At 39.8% G+C, this 21,886-nt stretch overlaps 1 protein-coding gene across 4 annotated transcripts in view; it reads right to left on the minus strand.

The window, feature by feature from the left end:
- The window catches only part of LOC113025470 (netrin receptor UNC5D-like), a 181,782-nt gene that overhangs the window by 127,851 nt on the left and 32,045 nt on the right, over positions 1 to 21,886 (minus strand). The window lies entirely within an intron of this gene.

Here is a 21,886-nt window from a genome sequence, read left to right on the forward strand (position 1 = left end):
TATAGGATCAATAGCTGTTTATACAAATAACGTAGGGAAGCACAGCACACCAGTCGCATTGCTGGAGGTGACTCTGTCCAAGGGCAGCAACACGAGTTTACCGTGGCAGCCTTCTGGTAGGCCGTTTACGTTCGGTACTGTGGATACTCTTCTATTAACCACATAAAGCTTGAAGAATTACAAGCTGGTACAAGCGGGCTGACGACAGAGGTTATTACATACACCGACTCAATAATTGAATGCAGTAATTGTTTACACATAAACCCGGCAGAATTACAGGACTTTTAAGGTGCCACCTAAACAATTTATCAAGGTAGTACAAGGCGACTGAGAAAATTACAAGTCAGTTAAACACTTATTGACCTTTACTCTTTGATACTCTCTTTGCATTATGTCACACGTCAGAGCTATCAGTGATGGAGGCTAATTACTTCTGGAATGTCAACATTTCAGTCTAACATATCACTTATATTCATTACAAAACATCAGAAACAAAGCAAAAAATACTCCGTCATGTGCTAAGAGAATCTACAGTTTCAGCAGCCCAATGTCACAACTTCATCTCATCCTTTCCTTGAATAAAGGCACCTTATTTCTTGCTGTTCAAACAGTGCTATAATTACCACAAATATGTCGCATTAAAACATTTGAAGAGACAAACAGAGCATAAAAGAGAAATACTTCCAACATGAGAAAAAAACATAAAACAAACAGAGAAGGGCAGGGTGAGGAGAGACAGCATTTAAAACTGTGAGGTGAAAGCGATGGTGACAGAACAAAAAGAAAAAGGACAAGTAAACAAACCAAAGACTTTACACACGTTACTATAAGCTTTATTTTATCTGCATTATCAAAGCTGCTCTTCAGTGTAAGAGCGACTGTGGGGTTTTGAATAGAAGTGCTATATAGCTCACCTGAGAACACTGAAGTGCCAAACAGCCACTTGGAACTTCAGTGTTCAGTTTTCATTTTTGGGGCATTAAATGTTGGAGGTTTTCTTTTCTTAATTCTTGTGGAGTTTACATTATTTTAATCAGTCTCATTTTCTTCTCTCTTGAAACCATCTGACTAATCATAATATCTATTGATGCTATCACAATTCCAGCTACTTAGCTATCATGTTCTACACTGATGGACTGTGAATTGCAGGAACCAAAGTTCTTCTCGGATTCTCAGAGGCAGACCTTCCTTCTTTTTATATTTGCACTACAGAAATGAGAGACCCTTGAAGTTTCAGAAACCTCCTTTTTCTTTAGCTCAAAGGTAAGTACTCAATGACACAAGAAAAAGATTTCATTTTATGGCCCAAATAGGATGTGTTGACCCCTGGCGGTTTTTATTTCCACAAAGTAAGTCATTTTCTTTTTTCTCTAATGTACATCATTCATATAGTAGAATAGACTATTTCTTCATTGATCAGAATCTTCTCCCCTTAGTCAAGAATAGTGAATATTTAACCATTGTAGAGTCAGATCATGCCCTGTACTTTTAGACCTCGCCTTTCCTCTCTACCAATCAGAACGCCCGCCCTGGAAATTAGACAGGACTCTCCTGGCAGAGGAGGGTTTCTGTGAAATGATATAAACAAAATAGATGACTTTCTAATTTTTAACCAGAAAGATAATGTTTCACCTTCTCTCTTATGGGAGACACTAAAGGCTGTAATCAGGGGAGAAATCATCTCATATTCGTTTAGAAAAAACAAAATTAATCGAATTAGGCAAGAGGAACTAATTAAAACCATTTCTATGGTAGATGCTCTGTCTCTCCCTCTCCTGAGCTTTATAAAAGGAAGCTAGGCCTCCAAATACAATATAATTTGCTATCAACCAAAAAAACTGAACGTCTGTTAAAGTCACGAGGTTATGTATATGAGCATGGCGACAAAGCCGGACGTTTATTAGCACATTAGCTGCTCAGCCGCACAACAAATCCCACAAATGCGAAAAGATGATGGTGAGTTAACGATTGACCCCGAAGAAATTAAAGAAACTTTCACTGTGTTTTATTCAAATCTTTATACATCTGAGATTACAAATGACTGCTCTGATATGGAGCATTTCTTTGGTGATCTTCAGGTTCCTCTTGTAACAGCGGCCCATAGGAATGAAGCTGAACTTCCTCTCAAGCATGCAGAAGTGACTACTGCACTAAGGGAGATGCAAAATGGCAAGGCACCGGGCCCTGATCCTATTGAGTTCTTTAAAAAATTCTCTGACCAACTAACGACAATCTTACTTAATGTGTTTAATGATTCTTTGTCTTGTGGGTCACTTCCATAGACAATGACTGAAGCATCTACTTTCCTCCTGCTGAAATCAGGTAAAGACAGCACAGAGCCTGGTTCATACCGTCCCATCTCACTCCTAAACTGTGATGTAAAAATCTTGGCTAAGGCTCTTGCCCTACATCTAGAAACTACAATCCACGACGTAATATCTGCTGACCAAACCGGTTTTATTCCAGGACGTCACTCATTTACGAATGGCCGTCGGCTCCTAAGTGCTATCCACCCTCCTGTGTCCGGCGTGGTGCCTGAGGTGGTTATCACGCTGGATGCAGAGAAAGCATTTGATAGGGTGGAATGGGGGCTATCTATTTGCTTGTTTAAAGAAATTTGGCTATGGCCCTAATTTTATCTCATGGATAAGACTTTTATATTCATCACCCAAAGCTTCTATAATCATTAATGGTAAGCGTTCATGATATTTTAAGTTGACAAGAGGTACCCGTCAGGGCTGTCCAATCAGCCCATTGTTATTTGCACTGGCCATGGAGCCCCTCTCTATTACACTCAAAACCTTGCCATCAATTGCAGGTATTCATAGGGTGGATGAAGAGCATAGAGTGTCTCTCTATGCAGATGATCTGTTAATGTATGTATCTGATCCCGTCTCAAGTGTCCCCCATATCATCCACACCCTAAGCAGCTTTGGCTCCTTCTCTGGGTATAAACTGAACTTCAGTAAAAGCAAATGCTATCCTGTTAATGACCTGGCTCTTCAAATACAGAGCAGTGCTATACCTTTCAAAACAGCCAAAAACGGCTTTAAGTATTTAGGCATAAATATAACAAGAGATTTGCACAATCTTTATGAAGAAAATTTCTGCCCGCTACTTGAAAAGGTCAAATCGGAAGCCAAATGGAAGCCACTTCATCTATCGTTGGCAAGGAAGGTAAATTGTATAAAAATGAATGTACTCCCCAAGTTTCTTTATCTATTTCAGTGTATCAGAATCAGAATCAGAATCAGAATACTTTATTGATCCCTGGGGGAAATTATTTTTTGTTACAGTGCTCCATTTTAAACCAACATTAAGACAAGACAGACAATACACTAACTAAGAATAGTACAATATATACATATATATACATACATACATACATAAGTCACTTATAAATAAATATTTGGAAAAGAAACATGTGTAGTTGTAGCAGCAAACAGTGTGTTAAGTGGATGCGTTGTACAGGGAGATGGCCACAGGCAGGAATGATTTCCTGTGTCGTTCAGTGGTGCTTTTCGGTAATCTCAGTCTCTCACTGAACGAGCTCCTGTGACTGACCAACATGTCATGGAGTGGGTGGGAGGTGTTATCCAACATTGTCTTTATCTTGGACAGCATCCGCCTCTCCGACACCACCTTGAGGGAGTCCAGCTCCATCCCCACAACATTGCTGGCCTTACGGATCAGTTTATTAAGTCTGTTGGCATCTGCGACCCTCAGCCTGCTCCCCCAGCATGCAACAGCATAGAGGATCGCACTGGCCACCACAGACTCATAGAAAATCCTCAGCATTTTCTGGCAGATGTTGAAGGACCTCAGTCGCCTCAAAAAATAGAGACGACTCTGGCCCTTCCTGTAAAGTGCTGTGGTGTTTTTAGCCCAGTCCAGTTTATTGTCAATGTGTACTCCAAGGTATTTATAGTCCTCCACAATGTCAACACTGACCCCCTGGATTGAAACAGGGGTCAAGTGTTTCCTGGTCTTCCTGAAGTCCACGATCAGTTCCTTGGTCTTTGCCACGTTGAGCTGCAGATGATTCTGCTCACACCACGTGACAAAGGAGTCGACCACAGCCCGGTACTCTGTCTCATCATCCCTGCTGATGCATCCAACCACCGCAGAGTCATCAGAAAACTTCTGAAGATGGCAGGTCTCTGTGCAGTGGCTGAAGTCTGTGGTGTAGAGGGTGAAGAGGAAGGGGGAGAGGACAGTCCCCTGTGGTGCCCCTGTGTTGCTAATCACCTTGTCAGACACACACTGTGGGAGACGTACATATTGTGGTCTTCCTGTCAGGTAATCAACAATCCAGGACACCAGAGAAGCATCCACCTGCATCGCTGCTAACTTATCACCCAGGAGGGTCGGCCTGATGGTGTTGAAAGCACTGGAAAAGTCAAAAAACATGACCCTCACAGTGCTCGCCGGCTGGTCCAGATGGGTGTAGACACGATTGAGCAGGTAGATGATGGCGTCCTCTGTTCCGAGACGAGGCTGATAAGCGAACTGAAGGGGATCCAGATGTGGTCTTACTATGGGTCGCAGCTGGTCCAGGATGAGCCTTTCCAGGGTCTTCATGATGTGGGAGGTCAGTGCCACGGGCCTGTAATCCTGGGGGCCACTGGGACGAGGCGTCTTTGGTACAGGGACGAGGCATGATGTCTTCCACATCACCGGGACCCTCTGCAGACTCAGACTCAGCATAAACAGTTTATGAAAGACTCCACACAGCTGGGGGGCACAGGCCTTGAGGACAAGGGGACTCACTCCGTCTGGTCCAGCAGACTTGCCTGAGTGAAGTCTCCTCATTTGCATCTCAACCTGGTATTGAGTGAAGGTGATGGGTGGGGGAGGGGTGTCAGGAATCTCACAGGAGGCAACATGTGAAGAGAGAGGCTGGCACAGTGGTGTGGCTCTGGATTCCAGGCTGACTGCAGGTGAGGTTGTGGGGGTGGGAGCAGACACTGTGGTGTCGAATCTATTGAAAAACAGATTCAACTCGTCGGCTCTATTCTCACCTCCCTCAGCTCCCCTGCTGTTGGTTGGCCTGAATCCAGTGATGGTCTTCATGCCCCTCCACACCTCTCTCATGCTGTTCTGCTGGAGTTTCCACTCCAGCTTCCTCCTGTAATTGTCCTTAGCCTCTCTGATCTTGTCCTTTAGTAACACCTGGACCTTCCTCACCTCCTCTTTGTTGCCCCCTCTGAAAGCCCTCTTCTTCTTGTTGAGGAGGGCTTTGATGTCCTTAGTCACCCACGGCTTGTTATTTGGGTAACAATGAACAGTCTGAGCTGGAACAATGGAGTCGGTGCAGAAAGTTATGTAGTCTGTGATACACTCAGTAAGCCCATTGATGTCCTCGGCGTGAGGCTCACAGAGTGTTTCCCAGTCGGTCACCTCGAAACAGCCCTGTAGTTCCGCTATTGCCTCCTCTGACCACCTCCTAACAGTCCTGGTGGTCACAGGTTCCCTCCTCACAATTGGCACATAGCGGGGGGTGAGGTGAATCAGGTTATGATCTGACCTACCAAGTGGGGGGAGGGAGGAGGAGCTGTATGCATCCTTGACGTTAGCATACAGTAAGTCTAAAGTTTTCTCTCCCCTGGTGGGACAGTCCACATATTGTTTGAATGTTGGTAGTGTATTGTCCAGTGATACATGGTTGAAGTCACCCGAGATCACAATAAAGGCACTCGGGTGCTGAGTCTGTAGCCAAGCTATGGCAGAGTGGATAGTGTCACATGCAGCTGTGGGGTTAGCAGAGGGGGGGGGGAAGAGGTATCCCACTTTACCTTCCAAAATCATTTTTTAAATCTATTGATAAAGCTTTGGTCTCATTTATATGGGATGGGAAAAATCCTAGAATACGGCTGGATTTGTTACAGAGGCCTAAAAACCTCGGTGGCTTAGCCCTTCCAAATTTTGGCCATTACTACTGGGCCTCAAATGTTCAAAAAATCATTTATTGGCTCCACACCCCAGATGAAGATTGGTGCCAAATTGAAGTGGCATCTTGCATTCCACCTCCCTTAGAGCCTTGGTCACCTCCAGCCTTCCATATTTCTTAAAATATGGGCTCAATTTCGAAAGAACTTTGGGTTTAAAAATCTTTTCCGTTTGAGCTCTATTCATAATAATCACCTTGTCCCTCCCGCCCGACTAGACTCTGAATTTGCTCTTTGGCAGAGACGAGGCATCCACAATTTTTCTGACATGAACATAGACGGTGTCTTGGCAAGTTTTCAGGATTTGTCACAAAAATTGGACCTCCCTCGGTCCAGCTTATTCAGATACTTTCAAGTTCGCCACTTCCTTCAGCATTATAACCCCAACTTTCCAAATATAACACCATTTGCTGGTGTTGATGATCTGTTGAAACTCACATCTAAGCCTAAAGGTCTTATCTCAAGAATTAGCAATTGTATAGCCTCCTTTAAGAATATAACAATGGCAAAGATCAGAGCGGACTGGGAGAATGAGCTGGGGGTGGACTTAGAGGAGGAGACCTGGGAGAGTGCTCTTTTAACAGTAAACAACAGCACTTCTTGTGCCAAATTAAACATCATACAGTTCAAGATTCTTCACCGCATTCATTACTCTAAGACGAGACTGGCCAAAATATTTCCAAACATAGATGCAAGCTGTGGGAGATGTAGAAATTCTTCTGCAGATTTAACACATATGTTTTGGTCATGTCCAACTTTAAAAGCCTACCGGTCAACAATTTTCAAAACACTGTCTGAAGCATTCAATGTTGAACTTCAACCCAATGTAGTTATGGGTATATTTGGTGCTACAGACAGAGGACATAGAACATTAAGGAAAAGCTACAAAAACATAACTGCTTTCACTACACTGCTTGCACGCAGAAGGATATTATTGCACTGGAAGTCAAAAAAGCCACCCAAAGTGGCAAAATAAAGTATACTGTCAAGGGGTCGAAGGAGAGATTCTTTGCAGTTTGGGATACATTGCTAAAACATTTAGAGAAAATTCAAACCATACCCATCTGATACTCGCTTGGCAGCTACTGTATACCCTTACTGTTGTGATGGCGATTAATTTTGTGCAAACTATTGCCTTTTAAGTGCACATCTTTAAATATGGTGAATTTTGATGTGCCTCATTTAAATTCATTGATTAATTAATTTTTTCTTTTTCTTTCTCTCTGGATTGGTGTCCAATATGTTCTTGGGGTGGGGTACACATATAAAAAGGAGCATTGTGACTTCGTTACATGTATATCTTTGTATTACATTCTTGACGTCTTCTACGTATACAGAGATGGATCTAAATACAGGAATATATTACTGCAGTCTGGCAATCCAGCATGTTAAAAAAATATATGTGTGAACATTAGCTGTGTTTATGTAATGGAGAAAGCAATGTGATACAGAATCACATGACCATATGTGAAAAGTTGTCTGGTGTAACAGCAAAATAGTATGACAGTGTTACACTCAATGGTCGGCACTAAACAAAACATAGCAAATCCCTTTTCCACATTCATTTATGTATGGCTTAATAAGGTTTTCTGTCTGTTACCCTGCCTTTCCACCTCTTTGTCATGATCAAATCAAGGCAATCTCTAAAGTGTTGGAGCTGATGTTAAGAAATGCTAACATTGGCAATGTAAATGGAAAGAAAAGAAAAATTCCTAGGAGGCATGTAGTTCGCAGGGTTTTTCCCTAAGGGAGGACATTTAGATGATCACAGTTAAACATGGCAACAGATTTTCTTGAGACTTGGATCAACAAAATCACCCTTTTTTACTTTTCATTCAAATGTTTTTGCAAGTAGAGAAAAAAAATCTGTACTATGTGAATATGTCATGAAAACAGCGTCACTACTGTACTGTACGCTCACTTTCCTCATTGCGATCACAATAAACGGTAAAAGTAAAAAGGTAAAGTATGTTTCATTTAAGAGCTGTATTTTCAAGCTTTACTATTCACCACAGCAGTTTGGCACTCCTCTACAAAACCTCCCACATATTTTCTCTGAAATGTTTTCCAGTTCAGCAGATAGAAAACAATTCCACCTGCAAGAGAACTCTATGCCCCCTCTCCCACCTTTACCACAACACCATCATCACCCCTGCTTCTGTTCTCCTTCCTCCCCCTCTCTCCTTTTCACAGTTCAAGCACATCGGCAAGCTGCTGAGAAACAACCCTGGGGTTTGTGGTTCTCCACTCAATATTTCCTCATCAGAAAAAAATGGCAAACCGACAAAAATGTGATTAAAGCGCAGCGGCAGACATTAAGCACTAGGTTGGTTGAGGGGCCAAAGAATATATTAATATATTTCCACCTTAAAACCTCAGCCTATTGCCTACCCATCAGGTACAGTAGTATACAAGGGTGCTTGTATTTACCCACTACCTTTCTCCAGAATTTCTATCACAGACTACAAGGATGTGTGATTAATTAATAGCATTGATTGAGTTGAGATTCTTTGCACCTTAGCAAGGTCACGATGCACAGTTGGCACACAACACACTTCTGCGCTTCTGGAGAATCGTGGATGACTCAATATACTGTAAGGGTATAGCAGCTGGATGAAAACATAATATCACAAGGCAGGGAACACAGGGGGAAAAAAACAGTGTCATGAAGAGAAAACATGCAGCACAAAGCCTGGAAACTTGGACTGACGCACAGCACAAGCTCACGGACAACACAAGATGTAGCAAAGAAAAGTAATGCAAAAAGCAACACACAACTGCATATTATACAGCTACACTAATCAGCTCACCTGATAAGTAAGCAAGCATGCTCACATTTTAACAAGGCCTTACAGCAAGAATCCGTTTGCACATCTACATTCATAATACATTAAGCCTGCTTTTATTCATTTCATTATTGAGCCTGTTCCCTTTAACAAGAAAGGCATGCAGAACCTCGAGGAATTTATGGAGCAGTTTTAAGCTTTGTTGAGGACAATAAAAGAAAGCAAGAGAACAGAACCCAATGAAAGAGAGAGGGCAGCTGAAGCTAAAATGACACGTCTAGAAAATTCTTGACTCTGCTCTTCTGGTGCTGTGATGAACCAATTTCACTGTCTTATTCAGCTCTGAGTCCTTATCCAAACCCAGACACGGTGTCTGTAAGGTATTGAACACGCAACACTGAATGAAACCCCATTTTACCCCGTATGTGTCATTTCATATTCCATACAAAGCTACTGATTTTGTTCAGAAGTTAAAGCAACCATCGAAATTGTCTCTCATGCTTTATTGATTCGATAACATGCTAAAAAATGAATAATTAGTTAAGCACACGACATGCACATTAACATGCCAGCAACAGCTTCACATTAACCTCTTGTCAGTTGCTACATTCTGCATGTAGACCCTTACATAAGAACTGTCTTCAACTGCCGCTGATCGCGTAAGTGACCTCATGCAATGGCTCGATAATTGTACAGGCTGCAGTGTGTCTGCTAGGTCCAGTTAGGGAGATGGCGTCCCACTTTCAGTAAGTGATGAGAGTGGGAAAATAGAATGCTTGATTACCCCTGACACCACTCAAACTGCGCTCCTACCAGCGAAGGGCACTGGGGCCCTGTGGTCGAATATAGGACACAATTATGATCTAATTTTGAAGTCTTCGTCTTACCTCTGAAATGATGGACATGTAAATAATTATATACATATATGGTCAGGCTGGAAATGTGAATGAGCCCCTCTGACCTCAAGCACCTGTCCCATCAGCCCCATCATAGCCCGTGGAACATCACCATTAGCATCGGTGTCATCAATGCCTTTAATCATTATCATTACTGTCAATCTTCAATACTGCACAGTCTACATTCCCAACATCATTAGCATTATCTCAAGCCCTGAATGTTAGTTTTCATTTTAGATTATTTTTCTTCTGTGAATTGGTAAATCACAATTACTCTAACAATGACTATTTACTCTCACTACTTTGCTATTCAGATGGAAGTGCTAGACATACAGTGAAGGCCATAGCAGCCCTGAACAAAACACTCTCTGGAGGACACACTACTGATGGTTTTTCTAATGTGTAATGAATAAAATACACTGAGTGCTACAGTTGTCCCCGAGGCCATTGAAACCCTCTAAGAAGCCCCGCTTCCTCCCTACTGCTGCAATCTCAGACCCAAAAAGAGACGCATACGTTTTATAACTAACAGCACCTGTCTAAGTCGGTAGCCATGACAATGCATCACCCAAATGAAATTCGCTATAATTGAAAACATTGCCTTTGTTCTGTGAAGCGTAAAGACTCCTGTCAACAAACAATATGCAAACACAAATAAACAGTGCTGTTTCCTGACCCGCAGTGAACACATGAATACGTACAGAGAGACAAGCACGCACAAGAAATGAAAAAGAACCATTACACCCCCGTCCTCTGAAAAAAAAGGAGGAATAGGTCGGACTAGATGTTTTGGGGCTTTAAGCTTTAAGTGCTTTCTGTTCTTTGATATCAAAATGTAATTACCTTTTGAAGCTTTGCTTCCCTCTTCTCACTGATGGATGGTAGAGAAACAGACTCAAATGTGTGTTTCATGTTTTTTTCTTTCTGTACTGACACGCCAATTATCAAGGAAGTTTGTATAAAAAATCTCAAACACCTGAGCACTTATTCCTACGGAACTGATTTTACCTCCAAACACTTTGACATCTAACATTTTTCTTCAACTTAAAATATAACTGAAACTCCATTAATGCAATAACTTCATTCCACTTTAGCTTCACAAAAGTGGCACATCTGCTGCACTTTAGCACTAGATATGAAGCCAGAAAGAAATATCCACTCACAAAGTACTAAAGACATGTTTGTTGTCTGCAGAAATATTTATCTTTCTGTCATTTGTTTTAAAATTTATCTTTCTCTAAAAACTGTGGTGAAATATATCTCCAATGCTTTATAGCAAAGATTTAAACTTTTTTTGTGCTGGGCAATTGTGGGCAATTCATGGTTCAGGTTGAATGGGCTGCTTATTAAGCCTGTTAGTTCGATGTGAGTTCATTATGAACTGTGTTTCATCTTTAATAACACAACAACAAGGTTCACATTGCTAAGAATTGCTTAATATCACATTTTAAACTTACGAGATTAGAATTTACAGTACCCCAAACACCAACGCTATTACTCTCATTGCCATAGATCTGCTGCCTTCAAGCTTTTCAAGTTTTTTTTTAAAATCAAATTTAAGATATGATAATATTTATTGCTGTTTAATTCCAGTGATTTCTTTGCTTTTTGTTTGCAGACTTTTTAAGGATAATATTTAATGTAGAGATGGACCGATCCGATATTACGTATCGGTATCGGTCCGATACTGACCTAAATTACTGGATCGGATATCGGAGAAAAATAAAAAATGTAATCCGATCCATTAAATATCACGAAAGCACCTCACAACTCGTAACTCACCTCAGAACGTTAGCACGTCGAGCAGTATGCATCACGTGATAGAGCGGCTGTGGCATGCGGGACCTGTCGGTGGTCTGGATAGCATGTGGAGCTTCGCTAGCAACCCGGCATTTCATCTCGGACAAAGTTATCCCCGAGAGAAGTAAAGCAAGTGTGTAAGTCCATCTCTGAATGTTTGTAAAGCATTCCTGCGTTAAGCTTAACAAGCGATATATGGAGCGACTGCCTCTCGCTCTCCGGCTGCTACTTCAATCATGAAACTGCTTAACGATCAGCTGATCGACTTTTCTGTCGCGAGTCCGTCTCTCTTGTTTGCTTTTGGCCCACTTTGCACCAGAAAGAGGAAACCAGCGGCTGAACAACAGCAGCACGTTTAAGCTTGATAAGCTGTTGTTAGAATGTATTTAATATTACTTTCTACTCGAGGATCTTTATCTACGTAGCTGACAGCTGGTAACTGTGCAGGGGCGGATCTAGCAAAGTTTAGCCAGGGGGGCCGATAGGGCATGAACAGGGAAAAGGGGCACAAAGACACACTTTTCTTTATTCTCATTTAAAATGTCTAGCTTTTAATAAATAATTATCCGAATCTTACACCCAAAGTTTTAATTTGATGTAAAAGGAATAGAAGTCCATTACTGTATATAGTAACTATTAAGTCTACGGTAATATATATACCCTAGTAAGCTATAGTACTTTTTCCTTTGGGAAGGTACCATCTGTGCAGTCTGCAATTTTGCTGAAGAAAGATGTTGAATCTATTTAATATTTCTTGAAAAATAATTGATTTCTGTGCATTTTTTTTCACACTGCATCAAATTAAGGTTGATTACGTCGATTAAGCATCATGAGGTGGAGCGTGAGGGGTGGTTCCCTATTTTTTATTTATTTATTTTTGTTGTTGCTGGGAGTTGGAACCCTATTAGTTAGGTTGCTTAATATTTACGCTAAGTACTCTTTAAAATACCAGAATAGGGAGGATGGTGTAGGTTTAAGTTTATTAGATTGATCAGTATTGCTGAACTATGAAACATTTTTTTTTGCATACAGGTATAACAGAATAGCTTTAGTGTAGTTGTTGTTTTAAACTTGAGTATGAACTTATACAAAATTCAGCAAGATATTTAAAAAAAAACAGTTTTGTTGATTAAAAAACACTATATCGGATTCATATCGGTATCGGCAGATATCCAAATTTATGATATCGGTATCGGTATCGGACATAAAAAAGTGGTATCGTGCCATCTCTAATTTAATGAATGTAAAAACAAAGCATTTGAGAGAGTCCGTTTAAAATTAATGTGAGTTAGGATCTAAATTTTAGATTTGAGGCTAAATATTTTAGACTAAATCTAAAGCTGATTCAGTGTAAAAGTTTACAAAGCCTCATACTTTCCTTGATATCAAATGTGAAATGTGTCCATTTGTCTATTCTTCTCTTCCTCTAAAGCACTGACAGGTTTTCATGAGAAACAGGGAACATGGGAGCTTCTTTCTCATCCTGTTTGTCGGGGGCAGATCAACCTTTTGCCACAAGAAGATTACTTCTGATTGGATCACTTCCTTTGGTCCCACCTTTTTTACACAATTTAGTTGGTATTCTGAATTTCATCCTCATGCATTAGTTTTTAGTTAGTTTAGTTATTTATTTTTCTTTTAAATACACATAACTACCTCACTGGCAAACTAGGAATGGCGGTTTCTTTAACAATTTGCTCATTCGCCAAACAGCTCAACTGGAATATTCCAGCAACTATGGAAAGGATTGCAACATCTTTGACAGACATTCATCTTCCCCCTCTGTACTCTACTATAGATTTTAGTTCTAGCACCAGCACGCATTAAAAAGTTTAATCTATCCAATAAGTTAGTTTTAAATTATCGTGCTAAGGTTACTTAAAAGCCTAATTAAACCCGCTACCAGCTGCTAGCATGCCTAGCACCAGATCCAAGAAAGTTACTAAGTATAGGAGGTTTCAGTAGTCCTTGACTTAAACTCACTTTGACTTAAAGTTAAAAAAAATAAAAAATCAATTTCTAAAACTTTCCAGCATGCATAAGTGCAGCTGGTATCAGCATAAGATCTCCACTGGTTCAAAGGTATGACCAATGTGGGCGAATGAATTTATTAAAAAATATGCATTTCAAGTTGACAAATATGAGAGTCCAACTCATAGATGGTGGAGTTTGTGGTGATGCAGATGAAAGGCCACGACACCCCCTTAGGCACAGCAAGAACAAAAAACCATTAGGAGTTTATCCCATCTAGTTTATGATGTTTTCTCTGTTTAAGGGGTGGTTGAACAACAAGGGTAAAGGCCAAGGAAGGTTAATGTGATATGCAACAACAGAGGATAATTTCCTTGATAGTGAAGGCCAAATTTTAATACTTGCAGCACTGTTAAACTATAAACTGTTAAGTTTTCATGGTTCTGACAGCTGTGGTTGTAAATACTGTGGAGAGAATATTTTTTGTATAATGCACAAAAACACACAGAGGAACACATCTGAGAATAAAGTAATTAAAAGCATGAAAAAACTGTTTAATACAAGCACATTCCAATAAGAAAACATAAAGCATACCCTAAAACACTGTGACATGTTAAATGATATTAAATTCAATGAGCTGAAGATCAGGGGACTTGGCATGCTCTTGCTTGCATTTTGCAAAGCATTTCTGGAGAAATTCGTTCACCTTGGCATGCATTTTATTGGGAGCACTCAAGACTCATGAACAAGATTAGTGAAAAATGAAACGAAAGCAACATTTCCTGCTCATAAAGTGCGTCTGCTGTAATCAGCATTTTGTGAGAGTTTAAACATGAAAGAAGTTCTATGTAGGCTTAATAAGAAGCCACGTAAGAAAAGGTTTTAACCAATCATCAACTGTGTAACTAGTAAAGATAAGCAGATTTAACCAAATGAGTTTTTGACCGACTGAGTTTTTCTTGAGCTTGTGCAAAATAATTACTGCAAGCCAGTGTTTTCCAAGGCTGAACATTTTCTTGTTGTCATAATTAATCACTTAAATGAACTCTTAGAGATTTTCTGGAGCAGAACTAATGGTTACACAAAGGGGTTATTGAATTTTCATTCCATTTTAAGACTTGGCATTTCCCCTATTCTGATTAACTGTAATTACAACATATTCTCATTCATCTACCGTAAAAGCAACAAAGAACAGTGGCAACACTAAGAGATAAGGATTGGAATTGTACCATTTAAGGCTAAATGTACCACAGCTTTGGTATCGATTAATCCCTTAATTATCATAATTAATAATGAATGATATTTGATTTCTTTGTACTCATTAAATGAATGTTGTTACACCCCGGCCTAGGCAACCGGCGTGCAACTCAGGAAAAATTTAAAAAAAGGGAAAAAAGGGCCCCCAAGCTCACTGCTCTTAAGGAGGGCGAACTCATAAAAAAAAACTAATACGGGCTTCCACAAAAATAATCCCAAAACGAAAGTATCGACCACTATTTTCTTTAAAGCAAAATATGATATTTATTTACATCACAACACAAGGCGCCAAACTATTTACAACGGGGGGGAAGATCGCGACCATGACATACAGAAACACAGGGCTTAAATACATAGAAGGAGCAATTAGGGAATGGATCACAGGAGGGAAACACAGCTGGGGCAAATTAGACCTGACGAGACAAGGAAACGTAAACTGAACACACTAAGATAACACAGACTTTCAAAGTAAAACAGGAAACACATAACAGTCACGCCAAACCAAAAACACCTAAAACAATACACTACCAACGCCGAACCGTAACAATGTCTTTGATTTGACTCCTTCCAATTCTCCATTTAAAGGTAATCTATATATATGGAAATTTGGCAGATTCTTAAAATTGTTTGCGGTGGTTTTTTTATGTTAATATCAAGCAATATTTGTGGTTTCAGTAGAGTCAACCTCTGGTCATTAGGCAAAAAAAAAAACTGCCGGAGGCTGCTGGCTGTTGCTGGGTGAAATCAGTTGCAAAAAAGATGCCGAACCAAAAACCTCCTTGTGATTCCTCTTGTCACTAGGTTTTGCATCCCACTTTTGCCAAGTTTCACTGCAGCTCACTGGTTAGTTAGTGAGTGTTTGACTGGGGTTTAGCAATCAATTGCAAAGTTGCCTTTGCTATAGAAACTAGTCACAACCAGCTAATTTTTCTCTAGCGACTGGTAATTGCCAAGAGGTCACCAGCTGGTCTCTAGGCTTGTGTAACTTGGCTCTCACACACAGGTTAAATAGCAAACTCGAAACAGATGTGATTATTATAAGATCGTCTTTGTAAAAGGTTAGGTAGCAGTAGTAACGGTCTTCAAAAGTAGGAGGAAAAATTGTGGCTTTATTTTATGCTGACAGAAAACTTATAATTAAAACATATACTTAAGAAAGGTAGAATCGAAGATAAAATGTTACAAGTGGATTTAGAAAAGAATTTAAGTTAAATGGTTAAATTGTGAGTGGGTAAACCCCTTCAGATTTGTAGTCAGAAGGGACCAGCAGGATGACAGGACTCAACTTTTAGTGTGGACAACAGCACAGTAGGGATTTTGACAGTTTCAGCCAGCTGTGCGGTACTTATCAACTATTCAATACCAGTCCTTGACAGCCCTACATCCCCTGCACACAAATACAGATAACATACACATAGCACACACAAAACAGCAATCACCTGTAACAACATCTCCTTGAACAGAAAGCAACCCAGTGCTGCAGCAAAACCACAAAGCATTTTCTGACTCTTACACCGCATGACTTTTATTTCCCTATATTTCAAGATGCTATAGTGCAGTTACTCACCATGATTTCTCTCACTACAGTCCTCTATTGCTTAAGTTCACCGAGACTTTGTTTTACAGGCCTTTTCCTATGCCAACTTTATGATGAGAACATAATTAAACTCTCAATCAGCATGTTTTAAATGCCACAGAACCACTGACAGTGCCAGGATATTAATGAAATGTGAGCATCTACTATCTAAGAACAGTGACCAACTACTTTAATCGCTTTAATTCCAGTCTGCTGATAGAAAACTTTGTACAAACTTCATTCTCAGTCTTTATCCACAAGATCATCTAACAGCTATAACCAACAGACCAGACTTCAAACAACAAGAATTAGTAGTTCTGTAGTGTAGGTGTGGGGCACAGAAATCTACAAAGCTGCTCTTTGCTTTCTGCACTTCCTAAAAGGGTAGGATGAAAACAACACTGCCCAAATTAAGACAAAGTGCAAACCTGCCTATAGAGGAAAGATGAGAACTTTGACACTTGAGTTTTTAAAAAAAGAACAGCTCCAGAGAAGCAGGCAGGAAGAACAAGCAGAGAAGCAGAGAGGGCTGCGAGTAAGATGCCTCCAGGACAGAGCCCTTACTCATCCTTGCAACACTAAGACAAAAAGCATACGAGTTGGAAAACCGAAGAACGGCAAGATGAGCGGAAGAGGGCACCTCGTGGTCTCCCACACCCATCAGCTAGCAGTGGGAAGTGGGGTTGCATGTGGTTAGTCCAGGGGGACCATCATGCACAGGTCAGATCGATGTATGCCCTTGCTGCAGATCAGAGCTTGACAACTCCCCTTGGTGATGGCATTTCTGAGTGAATAGCAATTTCCCACCTCCACACAAGTGAATAACATCAAAAGTGGTAGAACTCAAAAGCTTTGTTGTAAATGTGGATGAGCAGACAATAATAATAATAAAAAAGGAAAAAAACAACAACAACAAAGAAGTAAATGAACTGCAATTTGTGAATTTGCCTGCTGAGAGAAAATCAGACAAACACATCACATATTTTCCTCATTTCTAACTTCACGACGCTATCATGTCACACACATGTATTTGCCCAGGTGGACAATATTGTCACTGCAGTGTACAGTTGTGTGCTTGTGGTTGAACAAGGCTACAAAAATTTGTTTTTGAGCAAGTAACAAACAGTCCTGTATTGTGGCTTGGTACAAAGTATCAAAGACATCATAAGTTTGTAATCAACTATTAATCAAATACACACACACACACACACACACACACACACACACACACACACACACACACACACACACACACTGAACATAGGGAAGAAGTATATAACGTTCAAACATAACTAACTTAACAAATATAACCTTCTGTTCAATCTCTGATTCCAAGGCCACATCTGTTGCTATGTTTAGAGACCACTATGACTCAAATACGATGGCCTTCTCATTTGACAACAGGAAATCATTCACTTTACAAACAGAAGAAGCCCCCACTAATGTCCCGACTTTGAACTAAAAGGAAGTTTTCTCAGAACTGACTCAGAAAAAACCCCAAAACACAGCATGCGATGCCATCTGTCAGACACATTCAGTCATTGTATAATTATTCTATTACAACTTAAAGTTCTTCTCTACTCGATGACATTCTTTTGTATCCTGTGTCATCTGAAATTAAACCCTTGTGAGTTTTGAAAAAAAAAATTTTCACAAAAATTTATGGTGGACCAATTTATTCATCTTACAGTTTCCAAGCCACCTCTATAGTCTGCATTAAAATTAAATTACACCTAATATTTGATGGAGTAGATGGGGTTGTAGTCACAACTAAAGCAATGTGATTATCATAATAGAAATATCTGCTCTCACAGTCATCATACAGGGCTAAGATTTTTTGTTAAACTGTCTGAAACTAAGCAGCAATCCGAAGTAGGTGTAGAAAATATTGCCTCAAAATTTTATCTTAATATTTCAAAGAAATTTGCTATCATGATAGAAAAGACAATACCGAATGTTTTATTGATGACTGCAGCTTGCAGAAAGCAATTCAAACACTGAGCTACTGTCATTGATGACAGACTACCTAATTCAAAGTGTGAATCTATTTCCACATGCTCCCAGCAACAGCAGCATTACAGTGCAATCACAGTGACATGGCATAACAACTTAGATGTAAGAACAAATGTAGTCTGGGTAGTTTTTTCTTTAACTTTTAAGTAAAAGTGTAACATCATAACCCAAAAAAGTAACTTAACCATGTAACACAGCCTTTGTAAAATTATAGTGCAGCAATTCAATTCAATTTTATTTATAGACTGCCAAATCACAACAACAGTGATATAAAATATATAAAGTAAGTGCACTTTAGATTGTAAGGTAGGCCCTACAATAAAACATTCAAACCTACATACATTCAATACATTCAAGTCATGGGACACAGAGTTACTGTGGGTTGAGAGTGAAATCGGGGCGATCGTGGCTCAAAGAGTTGGCAGTTCGTCTTGTAACCGGAAGGTTGCCGGTTTGAGCCCCGGCTCGGATAGTCTCGGTCGTTGTGTCCTTGGGCAAGACACTTCACCTACCGCCTACTGGTGATGGCCAGAGGGGCCGATGGCGCGATATGGCAGCCTCGCTTCTGTCAGTCTGCCCCAGGGCAGCTGTGGCTACAACTGTAGCTTGCCTCCACCAGTGTGTGAATGAATAGTGGAATTGTACAGCGCTTTGAGGGCCCTGAAAAGCGCTATATAAATGCAATCCATTATTATTATTAAATGAATGTGAATTAATATGATTTTCATAGAGAATATATATATATATATATATATATATATATATATATATATATATATATATATATATATATATATATATATATATATATATATATAAAAGACCTTTTACTTAAATTAAATATCTGATATTTTTTTTATGTTAATCACTGATAAAAAAAAATGTGGGCTGGAGGCATGAAGTGTTGCTGGCTTCTGAAGAAGCACGTTATTAACTGAAACTTGGATCAAAACCACATCTTGCTCATCACCAACAATTATAGTCCATAAAAAGACATGACGGAAATGGCTTTAATCTAGCATCAAATACTTTACCCTGAGAATTTCTAGGAAATGATCCACTAAACTTGACATACATGAATTGAACTATGTCTTATGTGGATTGACAGAACATGAATGCCTTTCCATATGGTACAAGGTATAATAGGATGTCTGTAAAGGTTGAAAGAATACAGGACGCCTTGTGAGAAGAAAACATGCCAGGTGGTATTTTAGGCCCAATTATCCATATGTTTGGGACAGGTGACCTTTCCAAAACAGTACAGTGTCTGAATGTCCAGGTAACAACAGCTACCAGCCATCAAAAACAGTTTATTGAAGTGTTTATTCTTAGCCTTTCTCCAAAGGTTAGACTGAGCTGTCATACTCACTGGCAATCAGATTTCAATTTGTGTCAAAAATAGGCCCACAAAGAAAGAAAATGTATCAAAAAATGCAGTTGGGTCATGAGCTTAAGCAATAATTTCATTACACTCTTTGTATGTCAGAAAAAATATTGACTTATCATTATCTCCCCATGATATAGCTGCAATCCCAGTTTTTTCGCTTCTATTCCAAACCAGACTTTTGCGACATTTAATACTGTGGTGGTTCATCTGGGTTACAGTGACAATTACCTCGCAATGGGACACCAGTCCTAAAACTGAACAGAGCTACCTGTCATTAAATAGCATATGGCGCCTTTTGGCAAGTAAAATACCATACAACTGAACTCCAGTATCACAGTACAGTGGCACAGTACAACCTGATAGTTTGGAGATTCTATGTATCTGTAGAGAGACAAACAGGTAGGAAAAAAAAGGGCATTTCCAGTGGAAATTGGCCGACATATCCTCAGCATAACCATGTATAATATCCACAAAACTTAAAAAGAGGTTATACACACACAGTACTGTAATATTATGTTGAAGCACAGTACGTATCACTCCGCGAGGCTCCTGCCTACAATAGCCGTAATGCTCTGACAATCCATCAAACTGTGCGGGTTCGTAGCTTATCAAAGTCGTACTGAAACATTTGATAGATTTTCGAGCGCCGTGTACGACATAAAATTGTTTCGAGGTCAGTAAACACAACCAGAATTCATACATAAGGCACACGGGATTATAAGGGGCACTGTTGATTTTCAGAAAAATCAAAGGATTGATTTTAAGTGTGCCGTATTTTCCAAACAACACGGTAATAACGATGGCCCGCTAGCATGCTCTACCAAAAATAGTGCTTTGTTGTGTATCTGACAGACGAAAGCCAAACCAGCTCCACACCACTGAAGTCTTCGCATTTTTACAAACCAATTCTAGTTCATCCGTTTCTTTTAACCATCCGCTTTCGCCCTCCTCATTCTCCATCGCCGCCATGCTTTTTCTGCCATGTGTGTATGAAAACAAAGGCACTGCACATGCGCCTTTTACCCATATTCTATCGCAATATATCATTTTCTTATCGTTGCCCAACATTATACATACAATGAATGAACGGTATGATATGGTCCAGCCCTAATGTTAATGATACACAGATGAAGTGATTCCACAACTTGAAATAACAACTGCCTAAAAGCCTAATAGACAAAAACATACATTTACACAAAATTACCTTTCTTTTTTCTACAGCACCAGTTCCACATCTCCAACAGAACAAAAAGATAAAGTGTAAATGACTTTAAATCAGAGGAAAAATGGTTTTAGCAACTGGAATGCATTTGACTGCTTTCAGAACCTCAGTTTCCAATGAAATTAAAATGTGTAGAAAACTCCACTTATAGTTAATACTATAAGTTATGTTTCTATTTAAAGCCTCCCAAGTTTTTATTGAGATTAGCTGGAATTGGTGTCTAGAGAAAAAAAAGGCTGGATCAGCGCATCCTTTAGGCGTAAAATCATAGAAGGAGATGGAACTGTAAAGCATAGCTAGATAAAACAGCCTATTACATATATCAGTTTCAACAACGACAAAGGATGCCTCAGGGTTAAAACCATAAAGGCACGACACTTTCCCTATCCCAAGCTACAGTAGTTAGAAGTCTACAGCTGAGATTCAGAAAAAACTGTTCAGAAAACACAGTTTGTCTTGCTTAATTAAACCATCTGGAATGCAAAGGGAAAAAACTTATCACAAGACTGTAAGCATTTATTTTACTTAGCAATTCATAATTTTAAAAGAAATTAAACTTTGAGAAGTCAAACAGTCAGAGAACACTGTATAAAAACAGCTGGACTTCATTTGATGCCCCTGATCACGTTTCTTTAACTCAGCTTTCAGGTTACACATTCTCTGATGTGCTCACACAGGTTTTTTTTGTCTTGTGTAAGCTATATGGAGAGAGGGCTAACTTGATCAAAGCTTACCACCTTTGCTGAGCCCTCATTTTTGAATGAATAAGGAAGGGTCACAGGGGTAAAAAGCAGAGATTTTGGAGATTGGTAGCGTACTGTTAGGGTACCAGACTCCCTTCGCCCCAGCCCTCATTTTAGAAGCATTGGCTAAAGGTTAATGCTCCACTACCTGTAGAGGAGGGGGAGGGGGAAGAAAATAAAACAGGGAGATCACAACTTTCATGTCTGCCCTCTCACTGCCCCTATTCTGTTTTCCCACCATGACAGTCAAATCAAATTCAGCCACCTGCTTCACACCTGTTCCTCTT

The sequence above is a fragment of the Astatotilapia calliptera genome, chromosome 7, assembly GCF_900246225.1.
Source record: "Astatotilapia calliptera chromosome 7, fAstCal1.2, whole genome shotgun sequence".
NCBI lineage: Eukaryota > Metazoa > Chordata > Actinopteri > Cichliformes > Cichlidae > Astatotilapia > Astatotilapia calliptera.